This window comes from Jaculus jaculus, chromosome 1, assembly GCF_020740685.1.
Source record: "Jaculus jaculus isolate mJacJac1 chromosome 1, mJacJac1.mat.Y.cur, whole genome shotgun sequence".
In the NCBI taxonomy this organism is placed as follows: Eukaryota; Metazoa; Chordata; class Mammalia; order Rodentia; family Dipodidae; genus Jaculus; species Jaculus jaculus.
In genome coordinates this window covers 323,097,812-323,114,026 of record NC_059102.1, presented here as the reverse complement: position 1 = coordinate 323,114,026, position 16,215 = coordinate 323,097,812, and the positions used below count along the sequence as shown (strand labels likewise).

The window sequence follows — 16,215 nt, the reverse complement described above, 5'->3', positions numbered from 1 at the left end:
GCTGTTGCTCCTCCCAGAAAGCACACATCTCTAGGGTTGGAAAGCCGTGCTTCATACCAGGCCTGGGTTAGTGGTGTGCATGCAGATAATCCTAATCTGGAGAAGAACTTGTTTTTTTTTTTTTTTTTTCCTTGAGACAGTGTTTTATGCAGCACAGGTCATCCTCAATACTTGCTGTGTAGCTGAGACTGGTCTTGAACTCCTGATCCTCCTGCCTTCACACTCCAAGTGCTGGGATTACAGGCATGGGCGACCTCGCCCGATTGCACTCAGTGCAGTTTTATAGTTAACAAAGTAAAAAAGAGATGTTTCTTAGAGGCCCAGAACCATGATGGCAGGGAACTGCGTAGGCCCAGCGGGTCAGGGCAGAGCGCTCCTCTGCAGCATCCCTGTTGGGTGGAGCCAGGCCCTGTGGCAAGATAGATGAGCTGAAAGCTGCCTTGCCTGACTTCCATCAGGGTGCCCGTGGAGCAGTAACAGAGGAGTGTAAGTAGCTTCCACATTCCTCCTCCCAGTCCTCAAGTATGTGCATTCTTTTTATTTTAAATTTTTTTGGTTTATTTTTTATTTATTTATTTGAGAGCGACAGACACAGAGAGAAAGGCAGAGAGAGAGAGAGAAAGAGAGAGAGAGGAGAGAGAGAGAATGGGTGCACCAGGGCCTCCAGCCACTGCAAACAAACTCCAGACACGTGCGCCCCCTTGTGCATCTGGCTAACGTGGGCCCTGGGGAATCGAGCCTCGAACCGGGGTCCTTAGGCTTCACAGGCATGCGCTTAACCGCTAAGCCATCTCTCCAGCCCTACTATGTGAATTCTTGAAGCACTGTGGCAGAGCAAAGAGCACTCAGGTTTTTGAAATCATGCAGCTGCAAGCTTAACTCCGTCTCTACCATTTTGTATTCTACTTCCTTCCTCCTTCTCTACTACAGACTTTTCATCTGGCTGAAGTCGTTTTTAACTTAATTGAGATAAAGCATTTGTAGCAATTAGCACAATGAACTTTAATACAGTTGTTTTTATTGTTATGATGTGATACGCAGCCAGCCGGTTCTCTGAAATTTAGCCTCTTCTGTGGAACAAGAGAAATGGTTCACACCAAGGACTGGCCTGAGGTTGGCATCAGTCAATCCTGAGATACAGTTGAAATGGCTATGACTGCTTAGATTCCAGCATCTTCTTTCTACCTTCTCAATTTGCAGTTCTTCTCCCGTGTCCTCTGCTTCTGTACAAATTACATTAGACACGAAAAGTCATCAACTACACAGCACTATGGCTAATATTGAGCTGTCCAGTAAATGTGCTTGAGGGCCAGGCATAGGAAATGCCAAGATTTATTTATTTTTATTTTATTTTTTTTAGAGAGAGAGGTTTTCATTTCCAATTGCCATCACCTGGGGAGACTAGCATTCAGAATACCTAAGTTTATGGGGAACACCTGAATCAAACCACCACATTCTGCCCTGGCCCCCATACAGTTGAAAAGCAGAAATGCACACAGTTGTTTTGCACACAGAATACCTTAAAATATTGTGTCAGATCCTTGTTGAAATTCAACAGCAGGAGCTCAGAAACATTCATCCAAGATACTTGAAGTCTACAAGAGATACTGTATTCAAACTGCTAGGCACACCATGCATTCTCCAGGGAATGTCACTGATTTCAAGTCACAGTAAACATGAGTCAAAGGAGACCATAACATCTTTTTGTTATTGTAAGGCTTTATTGACAATGACCATGAATATAGATAATATACCACGATCATAATCCCCTTCTTAAATCCCCTCTACTGAATTCCTTCTTTCCAACTAGTCTCTCTTCTATTTTTTAAATATTTTACTTTATTAATTTATTAGAGAGAGAGAATGGACACACCAGGGCCTCTAGCCACTGCATATGAACTCCAGATGCATGTACCATCATGTACATCTGGCTTACATGGGTACTGGGGAATAGAACCTGGGTCCTTAAGTTTCACAGGTAAATACTTTAACCACTAAGCCATCTCTCTAGCCCTCTCTTCTATTTTTATCCCATCATTTTTTCGTACTATTATTGCAGGACTTGTGTAAATAGTGTCAGCCACTGTGAGTGACTCTGTAAGTAGTGTCTTCCACTGACTGGATGACAGCGTTGTAAGCACATGCACCCTTCCTTTGGCTCTCACCTTCTTTACACCACCTCTTCTGTAATGGGCCCTGACCCTTGCAAGGGGGGTAAAGATGTCTCACTGAGTGCTGACCACTCTATGGTCACCTTTTCCAAGCACTCTGGCCCTTTTTGAGTTACCCCAGTGGTCACCGCCATCTGAAAACAGAAGCTTCCCTAACGAAACGTGAGAGCGGCATTAATGTATAGGCGTACACATACATGCTTAGAAGGTGTTTTAGTAATCATAATATATCCATTTAGCCAGTAGTAGTTTCCCCCCGGGACTTATGACCTCCTCAGAAATAAGCTTTTGACAGTTTTCAGTACCAGGCATGAATTCCCTCCTGCGGAACAGGCCTCAGATCGAAACAGAGAGCAACCAGAACAAGCATGCCACCGTGGCACTAGTTGGTACATTGGGCCTGGCAGGCCAGCCTTAAAGCTTGCAGGGTCCGCTGCTGGTTACGATCGCTGACAACTTCTTTTCCCCCAGAGGCTGTGTGCTGCGTAGCTCTTTCCAGCATCTCGACAGCTAGTGTTACAGTCAGGTTCGCACTGCATTGTTCGCATCTGCCCCAGGGGAGCTTTTGGGGAAGAAAAAAAGGTTTATTTTGGCTTACAGACTCAGGGGGAAGCTCCATGATGGCAGAGGAAAACGATGGCATGAGCAGAGGGTGGACATCACCCCCTGGCCAACATCAGGTGGACAACAGGAACAGGAGAGTGTGCCAAACACTGGCAAGGGGAAACTGGCTGTAACGCGCATAAGCCCACCCCCAACAATACACTGGGGAGACTAGCATGGATGGTTATCAGTTTATGGGGGCCAGGGGCAGAATGTGGTTCTTTGATTCAGGTGTTCCCCATAAACTTAGGTGTTCTGAATGCTAGTCTCCCTAGCTGATGGCAATTAGAAATGAAAGCCTCTCTCTCTCTAAAAAAAATAAAATAAAAATAAATAAATCTTGGCATTTCCTATGCCTGGCCTTCAAGCACATTGACTGGACAGCTCAATATTAGCCATAGTGCTGTGTAGTTGATGACTTTTTATGTCTAACGTAATTTGTACACAAGCAAAGGACACAGGAGAAGAACTGCAAATTGAGAAAGTAGAAAGAAGATGCTGGAATCTAAGCAGTCATAGCCAATCTCAATGGTCTTGTCACAAAACCTCACAGGGCTCTTATAACACTCTAACGTCTGCCAGTCCTGAGGATTCTGCTGCTGTTTGCCTAGATGACCTGGGCTTGTGTTCTTATGAGCTCCCAGGTGACCTGGAGTCCCCGGTGCTCTAGACCGCAAGGACAGGGAGGAGAACGCGCTGGGCGAACGGCAGTCTGCAATCCGAGGGGATGTCGAAGCTCTCAGTAACCTCGACGCGCTTTCCTGGGGTCTGTGTGCTGGTGGGCGTGTGTGTGTCTGTCTGTGTGTTTGTCCACTCTCAGCATAATGGAGAGGAAGAAAGCCTGCTACAGCCTCCCAGGGTGCCTTAATGCCTCTGATATATAAAAACCAGGAGATCCAGAACATTCCAGCTCCTGGGGATGAAAAAAACCCGAGGCTTTCACATAAAAAGCTCTGCGTCCAGTTCTGTTTACCAAAATGTCTTTATATTTGTTTACTTCTTTAAAAGAAAAAGCTCATTCCAGTTATACTAACATTAAAGTCATACTTTGAAAGCCATCCGGAAAGTTAAATGGATAATAAAACCGTGATGACCAGGACTGTAAAAAGTGGACTCACATCGAGTGTGACCCAAAAAGAGGATAAAACCTGATCAGGAGGTAATGATTTCATGATCCTCTGTGGCTGACATCATAGTGTTCCCTGCGTCTGGGAAGACTGGGGCAAGAAAAGAGAGCGTCGTGCCATCTTGAATACTCCAGACACCATTTATGGACATCCAAAGTTGGCAAAGGACTGATGCTTATCTATAACTATACTGTTTGGAGCCAGGTGAAATTTAATGTTGCTAGCATACCTGGCTCCAATGAAAGAAGCCCAGGACGCAGGGCTTTGGGAACAGGAGTGTCCTGAGGATTCCTTTGTGTCTATACTTCCAGTTCTCCCCACCCTTCCCAGCAGGTCCTGAGTGAGAACACCTCCCCTCCCCTGTTCTCTTCCAGTGTCGTGGGAATACCTCTGCTCACCCTCTATGCTGTGGGGACACCGCCACTCACTCTTTGGGAATGTTTATAGAGCTCCATTAGACCTCTGTCTGGAAGGCTCTGTTAACAGTCATGCACACTGGGTTTATAAGACGGTTATAAGAAAATGGAGGTGGGGGCATGGTGCCAAACATGGCCAAAGCTTTTATCTTTGACATTACAAAGAGGTCCCTGGCTGAGGGCCAAACTGGAGTTTACTGGAATATAAAATGCAGACATGTGCTTTCTGTTGGTGGGGCGCCAGGAGGAAGGCGCGCCACCCAGCCGGCCCGTGTTTCACTTCCATGGGATGCAGAGTCGCCAGGCAGAGCCACATGGGTATGAGGATGGGTGAAGAGGTGTGCCATGCATCATGCCACCTCCTGTCTCCGCCCAGGCCTGAGCAGGAATGGGTCAGTCAAGGCTGTCACCTGGGAGTGGCAGTCTTCTGCAGTGACACCCCCACTCAGCCTCCAGAAGTAGGTCTCTTTAAAGATTAATCTTCCCGGGCTGGAGAGATGGCTTAGTGGCTAAGTGCTTGCCTGTGAAGCCTAAGGGCCCCGGTTCGAGGCTCGATTCCCCAGGACCCACGTTAGCCAGATGCACAAGGGGGTGCACGCGTCTGGAGTTCGTTTGCAGTGGCTGGAGGTCCTGGTGCGCCCATTCTCTCTCTCTCTCTTTGCCTCTTTCTTTCTCTGTCTGTCACTCTTAAATAAATAAATAATATTAACCTTCCCACTGAGAGACAAAATATAATCCTGCCTTCCCCCTTTTACAGGTAAAGTTTTAAAAATTGTTTCATTTTTATTTATTTATTTGCAAGTAGACAAAGAGAAAGAGAGATAAAAGTAAAGTTTTGATACTATTTCCTTTAAGCTGTGACATACTCCTTCTGAACTTTTTGCTCATTTGACACATGGTCTGAGGATTTCATTGCTGACTTACTAAATCTTGGTAAATTCTAGGGAATTGACTAATCCAACTATTTGAAGGAAAAAAAAAAAAGAGTAGACAACAGGAAGCTGCCTTCAGCTGTTAAAGGGTGGTTCCTAATGACAATGGGTTATAATACTTTCCACTGCCTGGAGTACCTGAGTTCAATCCCCAGACCCCACATAAAAAGGTGGAAGGAAGTAGGCTTCTGTAATCTCAACACCTGGATGTTGATATGAGATGGGAGAATTTTCTGGAAGCTGAATGCAAGCAAGCAAAGAACAACATAATGAGAATCCAGGGTGAAAACCCTGCTTCAAATGAGGTAGTCAGGCAAAGACCAGCCCCAAATCTATCCTCCTGCCTTTGTGTTCACCCCTCCCACAAAAAATTAAAAAATAGATTTTTTTAATTTTTTATCCATAATTTAAAAAAATGTTATTTATTGGTGTGGGGAGAGAAACAGACAGAGATAGATAGATACGGGGTGGGGCATGCCAGTGTCTCTTGTCACTACAAATGAACTCCAGACACGTGTCACACTGTTCATCTAGCTTTTTGTGGGTACTGGGTAGTCGAACTCAGGCCAGCAGTCTTTGTAAGCAAGTGCCTTTAGCCACTGAACCATCACTCTAGCCCCAAATACTTTTTTTTTTAAGTGTCTCTAGACGTGGGTCCCAGGACTGGTTATCTGAAATTGTGAACTCTTCACTTGGTTCGACACACTTGTTCTAGGCAATGAGCAAACCCTCCAAGCTTGGAGGTACTGCTTATTCTGATCACCGTCCATGCAGATGTTAGGAGTGTGTATAGAAGTAAGCAGCCATTGTCAAAGACTTGGCAGACTACCGCAGTGAACTGAGTAGTCTTTGCTCTGTGCTACAGGTTCTCAGCTCTGGCTGGGGTAACCATGGATATGAAAAAATAAACTCAACTTAAAATAGCATAAATGTGGGGAAAAGGAATGCAGACTTTCGCAGTTTGTTTGCACATCTCCAGATCCCATAGTGTCTTCCGTGAGAATTTCAAGTTTCTCCTCAGGCACAGCAGGCTCCGCCTACATAGGTGACCAGTAGCATGGGATGCATCTCCATGGTAACCATACATCAAGCTCTCACCTGAGGAAGTGGCACCAGAAACCACAGGAAGAGCTCCAGGTCTGACCAGCTGCAGAGCTGGGATTGGGGTCCAGCCACCTCCCACACCATCCCATATGCCAGAGCATGGGACCCAACGCACGCTGCTCTTCATCTTCCCCGCCCCCCACCCCATCCCAGGGATCAAACCTGGGGCCTCACACATGCCAAGCAAGCACTCTGCCACCACCGAGCCACACTGCCAGCCCTTGTGGGTTTTGAACTGTCTTGGGAGCAACCACGTCTAGCCTGTCCTACCCTTTGCCTGTCAGGATGGTGGCCCTTAAAGCTAACTTGCATCTGCTCTGCTACAGTTTCAAGCAGTTTCCTGTCTGTGTGCAGAGGTGAGTGAAAGCAGCTGTTCCCCAAGACGGACGTAAAAACAAAGACTGAGGGAACAAGACTGTGGTTTCAGTCTCCATTAAAACAAAACCTGCCCTGAAATTTCGGGGGTCTATTTTATCTTAATGTTTGCTGCCATTAGGACAATTTTCTCCTGTAAAATCCTTGCATTCTTCCAGAGTCTTAAACCTCCCACTTTGCGGTGTTTACACAGTGGGATTGGCAGGACTCTGCCCGGAGTCATATGCGTCTCCAGCTGCACAAGCCGCCCGTTTGATAGCCTCTCCGCAAATGTGAAAGGAATTCGCTTGAATGTGCTTTTGCAAGCTGAGCTAGTAGCCTTGTGCTTGGTACAAATCCCCATTGTATGTCTCGGGAGCATGCCTTTCCAGTGTGGTGGGAGGCTGCAAGAGGGTTCCCCCTTCCCCAATGCCCTCATGCTGTGCTGAGCTGCTTTTGCCAGCCATGCCTGCTCCCGAAGAGACACTGCAGAGGAGGGCAGCTCTTCAGCAAGCACCGTGGGCCTCAGTATGCGGGCACTCGTTTTGTAATCCAAGTTGACAGATTTTTTTTTTTTTTTCCTTTGGTTTTTCAAGGTAGGGTCTCACTCTAGCCCAGGCTGACCTGGAATTCACTATGGAGTCTCAGGGTGGCCTCGAACTCACGGCGATCCTCGTACCTCGGCCTCCCGAGTGCTGGGATTAAAGGCGTACGCCACCACGCCAGGCATCAAGTTGACTAATTTTATAGAAGCAAATGAGCTTTCTCTGAGAAAGGGAGCCTCATTCAGTGAGCTGGGGAACCCCAGCACACAGGGAGGGAAGGCGGGGGTTGGAGATGAACAAAGCCTTCTGAAGCCCTGACTTCACAGACTCAAGGCCATTGTCTCTTTCAGAGAAGTTGTGAAAGGAGCATCTCCTCTCTTCTGGGAATTTGGTGGAACTGGAAAATTTAACCTTGAACCTGAGGTTGAGCAGAATGGGTAGCCTGGTTAAAAAATAAAAATGTGAGCCGGGTGTGGTGGCACACGCCTTTAATCCCAGCACTCGGGAAGCAGAGGTAGGAGGATCACAGTGAGTTCGAGGCCACCCTGAGACTACGTAGTTAAATCCAGGTTAGCCTTGGACAGAGTGAGACCCTACCTTGAAAAACCAAAAAAAATAAAATAAATAAATAAACAAAATGAAATAAAATAAAAATGTGTAGTTGCAACGGAGCCCTGGTGAAAAAGCAAATGCTGAAACTCTAGGGGACATGGAGATGAATGGGGGCCAAATGGAGCAAGGCCTCTAGTGGTGCACATTGTTTTATGGGGACCCAGGTTCCCCTCAGTTAGACCCACGGCCTTGACAGAGCTGGTCAAATGGAGGAAGGTTCCCTGGCCTGTAGAGTCAGCCAGCAGAAGGGATGTGGGGCCGGGGTGCCTTGGGGGCTGGAACGAGTTCCTATAGGTGCCGGGGCCCAGAGTTCAGAGCTCTGCTATGTCCTTCCTGAGCGCAGCTGTCACAGGCACCGCGATCTCACAAGTTGAATGAAAGATGGAAAAGTGACCTTTGTGAGCCAGTTTTACTGAACCTGTTAACTGACGCCGTACCCGGGTGGCCCACCTCTCACCTGCGGCACAGTTAGGCTCGTTGCTTGGATGGGGCAGCGGAGACGCAGGTTATGGAAGCTGTCGAAGGTGTGCCGAGGGTGATGCTGCGAGATGTCAGAGGCTCTTTGGCCTAGTTCTTGGTGGATGAGAAGAGTTTGCTTGGGTGACAGAGTTGAGGATTAGTCTTCCAGGCATAGAGACCGGGACGGGCACAGTTGGTTCTCCCCTCGGGTCAGCCTGTCGTCCTCCTTCCATTGAACACAGCTGACTCTAGTCCACCCCAGTGGGCCCTTGACTATCTAGGGAGGGAATCGAGGACTCAGGTCATTGTGCCGTTCATGATATTAATGGTTCCAAACAGGGTTTAGAGGAAGCAGTCAACGGTTAATTGTCTGTTAAGACAATTATTATCACCAAAGAAACTGGGCAATGTGGATGTTTAACAACTTGCCTACTCGCAGTGGCACGGGAATTCAGTGCCACGTCATATTGCCCTGAACGCCGCTTTCCTTTCATTGAGTTATCCCAATTGTTGCGCACTTTTGCTCAGTAATTGTTAATTAAAAATACAGCTTGATTGTGCTTCAGGTTGAGGACATTCTTCCCTTTCCTTCTTCCCCAGCCCTTATTGCCCATTATGTCCATTAAGTGGGTCGTGGTTGACACAATAGTAAATGCTCTATTTTTAACCACTATTTTTCCATGTTATGGAAGAACCACTCCCCACCCCCCACCCCCGTGTTAAATCTGAGCTGCTTTCAGTTGATTCTGCCAAAGGAAGTGGAAATTGGTTCCAGCAGAGATGTTTCCTGTTACTTGTAAAGGTTTTTGAATGATGCTGGATATTAATCTATTAGGCCCAGCACATTATCCATGAACTGGAGTAGTGCCGTCAAAGACACTGCAAATTAAACTTTGTTTCCCTGCTGACTTTGATTTCAGGACTTTCCAATCTTTCTCCTGAGTACAGACATGATATTTGAACTTCTCTCTACTTACAAAAAAAAAAAAAAAGAAAAGAAAAGAAAAGAAAATCCAAAACACTTCCTTTAAGATACTATAATTATTGACTTACTAGAAAAGTTTATAAATGTTCATTATTTTTTCCCCATCTTAGTCTCATCTCTCTCCAATCAATCTAATTAGACTGTACATGAGGAATGGATAACAGGAAGTACCGGAGGGCAGGCTGCCTCTCTCTTTCTCCTTTTCTTTTTAATAAGAACCATCTGAAATTAGCCCAGGACCAGAGTTTTGAATATAACTCTTACACACCAGTAAGCACATCTGTTCATGCGTAGCCGATTCGAGGTGAGCCTGAATGGATTCTCTGATACTTGACCTGATGGAGCTGGCGGCTCCTGTCACAAGGGTACGCTGAGCCAGTCATGCCAGGGCCCTTCTGCCCGATTAAAAACAACCCGGGTTCTCTCATTCATGGTGATGACTAGCACCTAGGAAGTATGATACCAACTCCAATGCCAAAGGAAGCATTAAACCAATTAAATACAATCATGTTGCCTGGCACCCTTTTAGGTGGAGGTGAGATTATCAAGTATCATATGTTACCTGTTTTTACAGTTCAAAAAACTGTCTCTAGAGTATCAGTTTAACATCTATGTAGGAAAGAATGTGAATGCATCCAGAGAGATGGGACCGGGGTCTTCTTGGTCAAAGGAGGCATAAGAAACTTAATATAATATTTAGGGAGAAGCCTAAACTGAGCCATTCCCCAGCACCCTGTGCTGCTGTTACATGAGAGGCACGGATCCTGAGCCGGTCTGGGATTTCTCATGCTGGATTGTCACAGTTAGATTCTAACTTATGACCAGTGGGTAGGGGTATGGGGAACACTCCAGCTTCAGTGGAAACACATCCTTTTCTAGATCACGATGCTCTCCTATCAGAAATGAGTCAGGGCAGAAATGTGAGAAGAACGGCCTTTGGCTCCCGTGGTTGGGATTCTCATCACCACTGAATTATTATTTCATTCTCAGAATACTTTCACCCTGGATCGTGGAGGATCGCTCCTCTCTCCTCACTCATTCATTCTGCCACCAAACACCCGACTGGCAGGTTGCTGTGTGGCACTGGGTTTGCAGATCTGAGTGGGCTGGGGTCCCTCAGAGAGGCCAGGGCTACTTGCAGACTGTCAGGGATATGACAACTAATGGCTGAGTGCTACAGGAGCTGAGCAGACTCAAGACTTGGAGGCCAGTGGACTCTCAGGGCACCCTAAGGGAGTGCGTCAGAGGCTGAGGGCTAAAGGGACAGTGGAGGGAAATCCAGGGCAATGAAGGAGTGGTGGCTGAGGAAGGAGGCATCCCTCTCCTGAAAACTCACAGGGACGAGGGTCCGTGGGAGGGGCAGGCCTTGTGGGCATGCAGGGGATAGCTGTGAGGGGAAGAGATGGGTAATGAATTGGGAGTAGGGTCAAGAGCTTGGGTGGAAACAGTGAAGGAAGAAGATCCCTGTTTCTCCCAGGACAGCTGGCACAGGCCAGCCTCCACTGAGCAATTTCCACCTTTTACATTTTTGTTCATTGGCCATTTACGGCTTGTTGAGCTATATGGGAAAGTGGTCAGCAGTCAGGGCTCAGCTAGCTCTGTACTGCCTCAGTCTCTACAGTGGTCCTGTGGGAGGTGTCCATGGTCACCAGACCAGGGCCCTGCTGTGCAAGCAAGGAAGCTGAGCGTGGTGGAAGGGTGGCTGCAGGGGAAGTGAGGGAGCCAGCCTGAGGGCCTCCCAGGAGCCAGCCCGCTTTAACCTTCCTGATCTTCCTGCAGGAGAATGGACACTTTTATTTAAATATTCTGAATTCTTTTTTTTTTTATTATTATGTGTAGACAACATAATAGTTTTCTTTGTTGTTGTTGTCAGTGTTGTTGCTGTTTGCTCTTATACTGCTAGGGACAGAATCCAGGGCCTGGCACATGTCAGGCAAGTTTGCTACCACTGAGCTGTACCTCTATCCCGTAATAATATACCTGATGTTTAAAAACGTAAATATGATAGGCCAGGTGTGGTGGCGCACGCCTTTAATCCCAGCACTCGGGAGGCAGAGGTAGGAGGATCGCCGTGAGTTCGAGGCCACCCTGAGACTCCATAGTGAATTCCAGGTCAGCCTGGGCTAGAGTGAGACCCTACCTCGAGAATCCAAAAAGAAAAAAAAAAAAGTAAATATGAAATGGTGTCCACTTTCTGAAAACATGTAGTAGGATCCATCTGTTCCAGACCTTTCACATCAGTAAAGCTGAAATTCAAAGAGGATTTTTCCCTATATAATTTTGTCCTGAATGATAGCAAGTACCTTTGATGTCTTTGGATAAGAAATAATAGGAACAAAGACTTCCATTTACTAATTTCATACCTCAGGGTCTGGGTCTGTGAATAAAGAACATATTAATTTTTTTTAATTAATTATTTATTTATTTGAGAGCGACAGACATAGAGAGAAAGACAGATAGAGGGAGAGAGAGAATGGGCACGCCAGGGCTTCCAGCCTCTGCAAACGAACTCCAGACGCGTGCGCCCCCTTGTGCATCTGGCTAACGTGGGACCTGGAGAACCGAGCCTCGAACCGGGGTCCTTAGGCTTCACAGGCAAGCGCTTAACCGCTAAGCCATTTCTCCAGCCCAAGAACATATTAATTTAATCTCATGTTTGGGTAGTGAAAAATAAATGGGCTTATGTTATATTTCCCGAAGGAGTTTTTCTGTTTATCTCCACAAGTTCTATTTATGTACATGTAAAAACTCATGTTCTTCTGTAGTCTGCCATGGAGAGGGAGACCCACTGTGGGCACAGAGCCCACTGTGGGCAAAGATCTGAGGAGCCACAAGGAGCAAGACATGCTGAGGACCAAGAAGAATATTTAGGCATTCACTACAGTGGGACACTCCAGAAAGTACGAGTCAGCTCCGAGCTGGGATCCTGGCCTTGTCCAGCTCAAGTACAGTCCGCCCAATGTTTGAGATTACTTTCAAAGCTCCTGCACTTCCATTAAGTAAATGAAGGCTTAGGGTCAGCCTCAAAGCACACTAATCAGATTATGTTCTCTGGTGGCAGATTCAGTTGTGAATATAATCCCTATATGAAATTGCTCCGTTCTGGGCCATGGTCTCACCCACCTAGCGCACAAATACTAGATAGGTTTGGACTCCGTGTAGAGGGATTTTTACTTTGCTTTTTTTTTCGAATGCTACCACTGAACCATGGCTGAAGACTTTTTGAATTTACCAGCTCACAGATATAAGTTTCATCTTTGAAGCAAGGCCAGAAATAAAACCAAATTCAAATTGTATGAAGATAATTCAACGGAAAGAGAATGGGCTCAGAGCCAGGCAGAGATAGCTTTGAACCCTGCCTCAGGCAGTTAGAAGTAAAAGTCCTTTTGAATTTGTCCATCAAGCTTCAAAACCATCTCGTGCCTCACATGTAAGTTAAAGGCTTTGGTGTCCTACAAGAATGCTGAGAAGGGGCTGGAGAGATTTCTCAGTGGTTGAGGCACTTGCCTAAAAACCCTAATGACCTGAGTCAGTTCCCTAGTACCCATGTAAAACCAGATGCACAAAGTGGCACATGCTTCTGGAATTCAGTTGCACTGCCTAGAGGGCCTGGCTGGCCCATTTTCTCTCTCTCTCTGTCTCTCTTCTTTGTCTCTCTCTCTCTTCTCTGTGTCTCTCTCCGCTTGCAAATAAAATAAAGTTTAAAAAAAAAAAGTTTAAAAAGAATGCTGGGAGGAACGATTAAGATTCATACAAGAGACATCCAGATAACTGTATAGACATCCAGCTGAGCTCTGTTACCTCTGAGACTCCATGCCAAGTGTTTGGCAGAAGCAGGATCAAGGAAGACAAAGTCTGCATTTTGGCTAAGAGAGCTTACCCATCGGCCTCGGAGCGGCAAGCCCGCTCCTGCCTCTCCACACACTGGCCTTTCTAACCTTCTTGTCTGTCACTCCTTAGCCTCCTGCGGCCTTCTATTCAAACATCATCTGAGTGAGGTCTTCCCTAGTGACTTTGTTTAAAATTTCCCTGCTACCAGTCCTCCCTATCTCTCTTCCCTGTGTTCCTTTTTCTTTTTTTCTTTTTAATATTTTCTTTATTGAGCTGGGCATGGTGGCGCATGCCTTTAATCCCAGCATTCGGGAGGCTAAGGTAGGAGGATTGCTATGAGTTTGAGGCCACCCTGAGACTACATAGTGAATTCCAGGTCGGCTTGGGTTAGAGTGAAACCCTATGTCAAAAAATAAAACAAAACAAATACTTTATTTATTTATTTGACAGGGAGAGAGAGAGAGATTGAGAATGGGCACGCCAGGGCATCCAGCCAGTGCAAATGAACTCCAGGTGCATGTGCCATGTGCTTATGTGGGTTCTGGGGAATTGAACCTGGGTCCCCTGGCTTAGCAGGCAAGGGCCTTAACTGTCTCCAGCCTCCCTCCCCCGTGTTTATTTTGCTATATCCCTCTTACCTCTTCAGTGTACACATCATAATAGGGCCATTTTTTTTCTCCATCCTGCTGCCTACAACAGTCCCCCTCTGAGGCACTCATGTGTTAATGGAATGAATGAATGATCAAATTAATTAGCTCCAGGTGCAGGGAGAACCATGTGCAAAATTCCAGTGGCTAGAGAGCAGAAGGCACGTTCCTTTGCTGCTGATCATCGGGCTGTAACCAATGATCGTAAACCTAGTGGCTATAAACAATACACATGTCTTGCCTTATCCTTCTTTACGTTTGAAACCTGTCCCATCTCCTGGGTTAGAATCCAGGAGTCCACGGACCACTTTCCTTTCTTCTCCAAGGGCGGAGGTGTTTGCTTGCTTTTCCAGTGTCTAGGGCCACTTGCGGTCCTTGGCTTGGTCTTTTCTCTGTCCTCAAAGCCAGCATGGCTGATTAAGTTCTTCTCCTATGTCCTCACTCTCACCTCCTCTTTGGCCTCCTTCTACTTTTAAAGGCCACCATAATCATATTGGGCCTGCTTGGATAGCCCAGAATAGTTCCACCTCTCCAAGGTCACTCAATAAGCAATCTTAATCTCATCTACAACTCAGTCCCCTCTGCCATGTAATCTAGTTCCAGAGGTTCTGGGCATCAGAGTGTGACCACCATAGGGGACTGATGAGCAAGTTAGTCACCTCAGAGCCTCGAGCTTGAACTGCCAGTAACAAAATATGAAATGGGAGATCACACATGGCTGTGATGGTTGAAGTAGGGAGCGAGGTGCTTGAACTGACATTGGAGGGGATGACAGGAGTTTAGAACGAGAGCGCAGAGGGAGACTGCTGTCCACCTGCTCAGAGCCATTTGTTTTCCTCCTCCTGTGGACCCAAAGCTAGGGTGTGCTTAGGGTTTCCCAAAAGAAGAAGGGTGCACTCTAGGATCTTTTCAAAAATCTTATTGTAGGGCTGGTGAGATGGCTTGGTGGTTAACCACTTGCCTGTGAAGCCTAAGGATCCCAATTCAAGGCTCAATTTCCCAGGATCCACGTAAGCCAGATGCACAAGGGGTCACATGCACCTGGAGTTCATTTGCAGTGGCTGGAGACCCTGGTGTGCCTGTTTTCTCTCTCTCTTTCTCTCTTTCTGATGCTGCCAAATAAATAAATGAAAATAAACAACAACAACAAAATCTTATTGTGTCACACATGTGCACAGCACGTGCATGTAGAGCTATAAAGTCCCGGTTCACTTTCTGCCCTCGCACACCGGAGTGATAACACGCATCCCGCCAGTGAATAACACAGGCCGACTCTGAGCGTGGCTCTCACAAGGGTGCTCTGTTCCTGGGGGTACCACACTTGGCCCCTGCACAGAGATACATGGAGTTGGAACATCATCATTACCACCGTCCCGCCACGGCTGTGCTCAGCTTCCTAGGTGGCTGGCTGTCCCTGATGCAGAGTGTCCTGGGCGTGGATTCCTGCTGGGTCATGCGCTGTACAGTGTGTGGCCACAAAGACAGGGAGTTGAGGGGCTCTTGAACATTGCCCAGTGCAGCTGAGGAACTGGGCATTTTCTTCTATTTAGTTTTAACCACTAAGCCATCGCCCCAGCCCCCAGTGTTGGGGTTTTTGTTTTCTTCCCAGTGTTCATAGGAGTCAGGATGGGCTCACTTGGGTACGCTGTGCCCACCGTCGTTCTTTTTTTTTTTTTTTTAATTTTATTTATTTATTTATTTGAGAGTGACAGACACAGAGAGAAAGACAGATAGAGGGAGAGAGAGAGAATGGGCGCGCCAGGGCTTCCAGCCTCTGCAAACGAACTCCAGACGCGTGCGCCCCCTTGCGCATCTGGCTAACGTGGGACCTGGGGAACCGAGCCTCGAACCGGGGTCCTTAGGCTTCACAGGCAAGCGCTTAATCGCTAAGCCATCTCTCCAGCTCCTGTCACTCTTTTTCCTTGCTTCAGTGTTCATGCTGTACTCGGCCACTGGGTTACCTCCCAACAAATAGCTGCATTAAAACAAAACGGGCTGGAGAAATGGCTGAGTGGTTAAGGTACTTGCCTGCAAAGCCAAAGGACCCAGGTGTGATTTCCCAAGACCCACAAAGCCAGATGCACAAGGTGGTGCATGTGTCTGGAGTTTGTTTGCAGAGACTGGAGGCCCTGGTGTGTTCTCTTTCTCTCTCTCTCTCCCTGCCTATTTCTCTCTCTCTCAAATAAAGAAAAGTAAAATATTTTTTTAAAAAAAACCTTTTCCTCTTATGTCTTCTGAGTAATAATTTTATTGAGTTATAATTCAGTGAGTTTAAAGCATACAAATCAATGATTTTAGTCCCTTTACAGAGTTGCCTAGCCAGCAGCACAGTCAATTTGAGAGCATTTTTACCATCCCCAAAGGAAGCCTAACCATTGGCAGTCACTGTCCAATTCCCTCTAATTGCCCTGTCCCTAGGCAACCACCAA

General features: G+C 46.7%; 1 protein-coding gene across 1 annotated transcript in view; it reads left to right on the top strand.

Moving 5' to 3' along the window:
- The window catches only part of Smyd3 (SET and MYND domain containing 3), a 619,144-nt gene that overhangs the window by 492,269 nt on the left and 110,660 nt on the right, over nt 1–16,215 (top strand). The gene's annotated exons all lie outside the window — the stretch shown is intronic.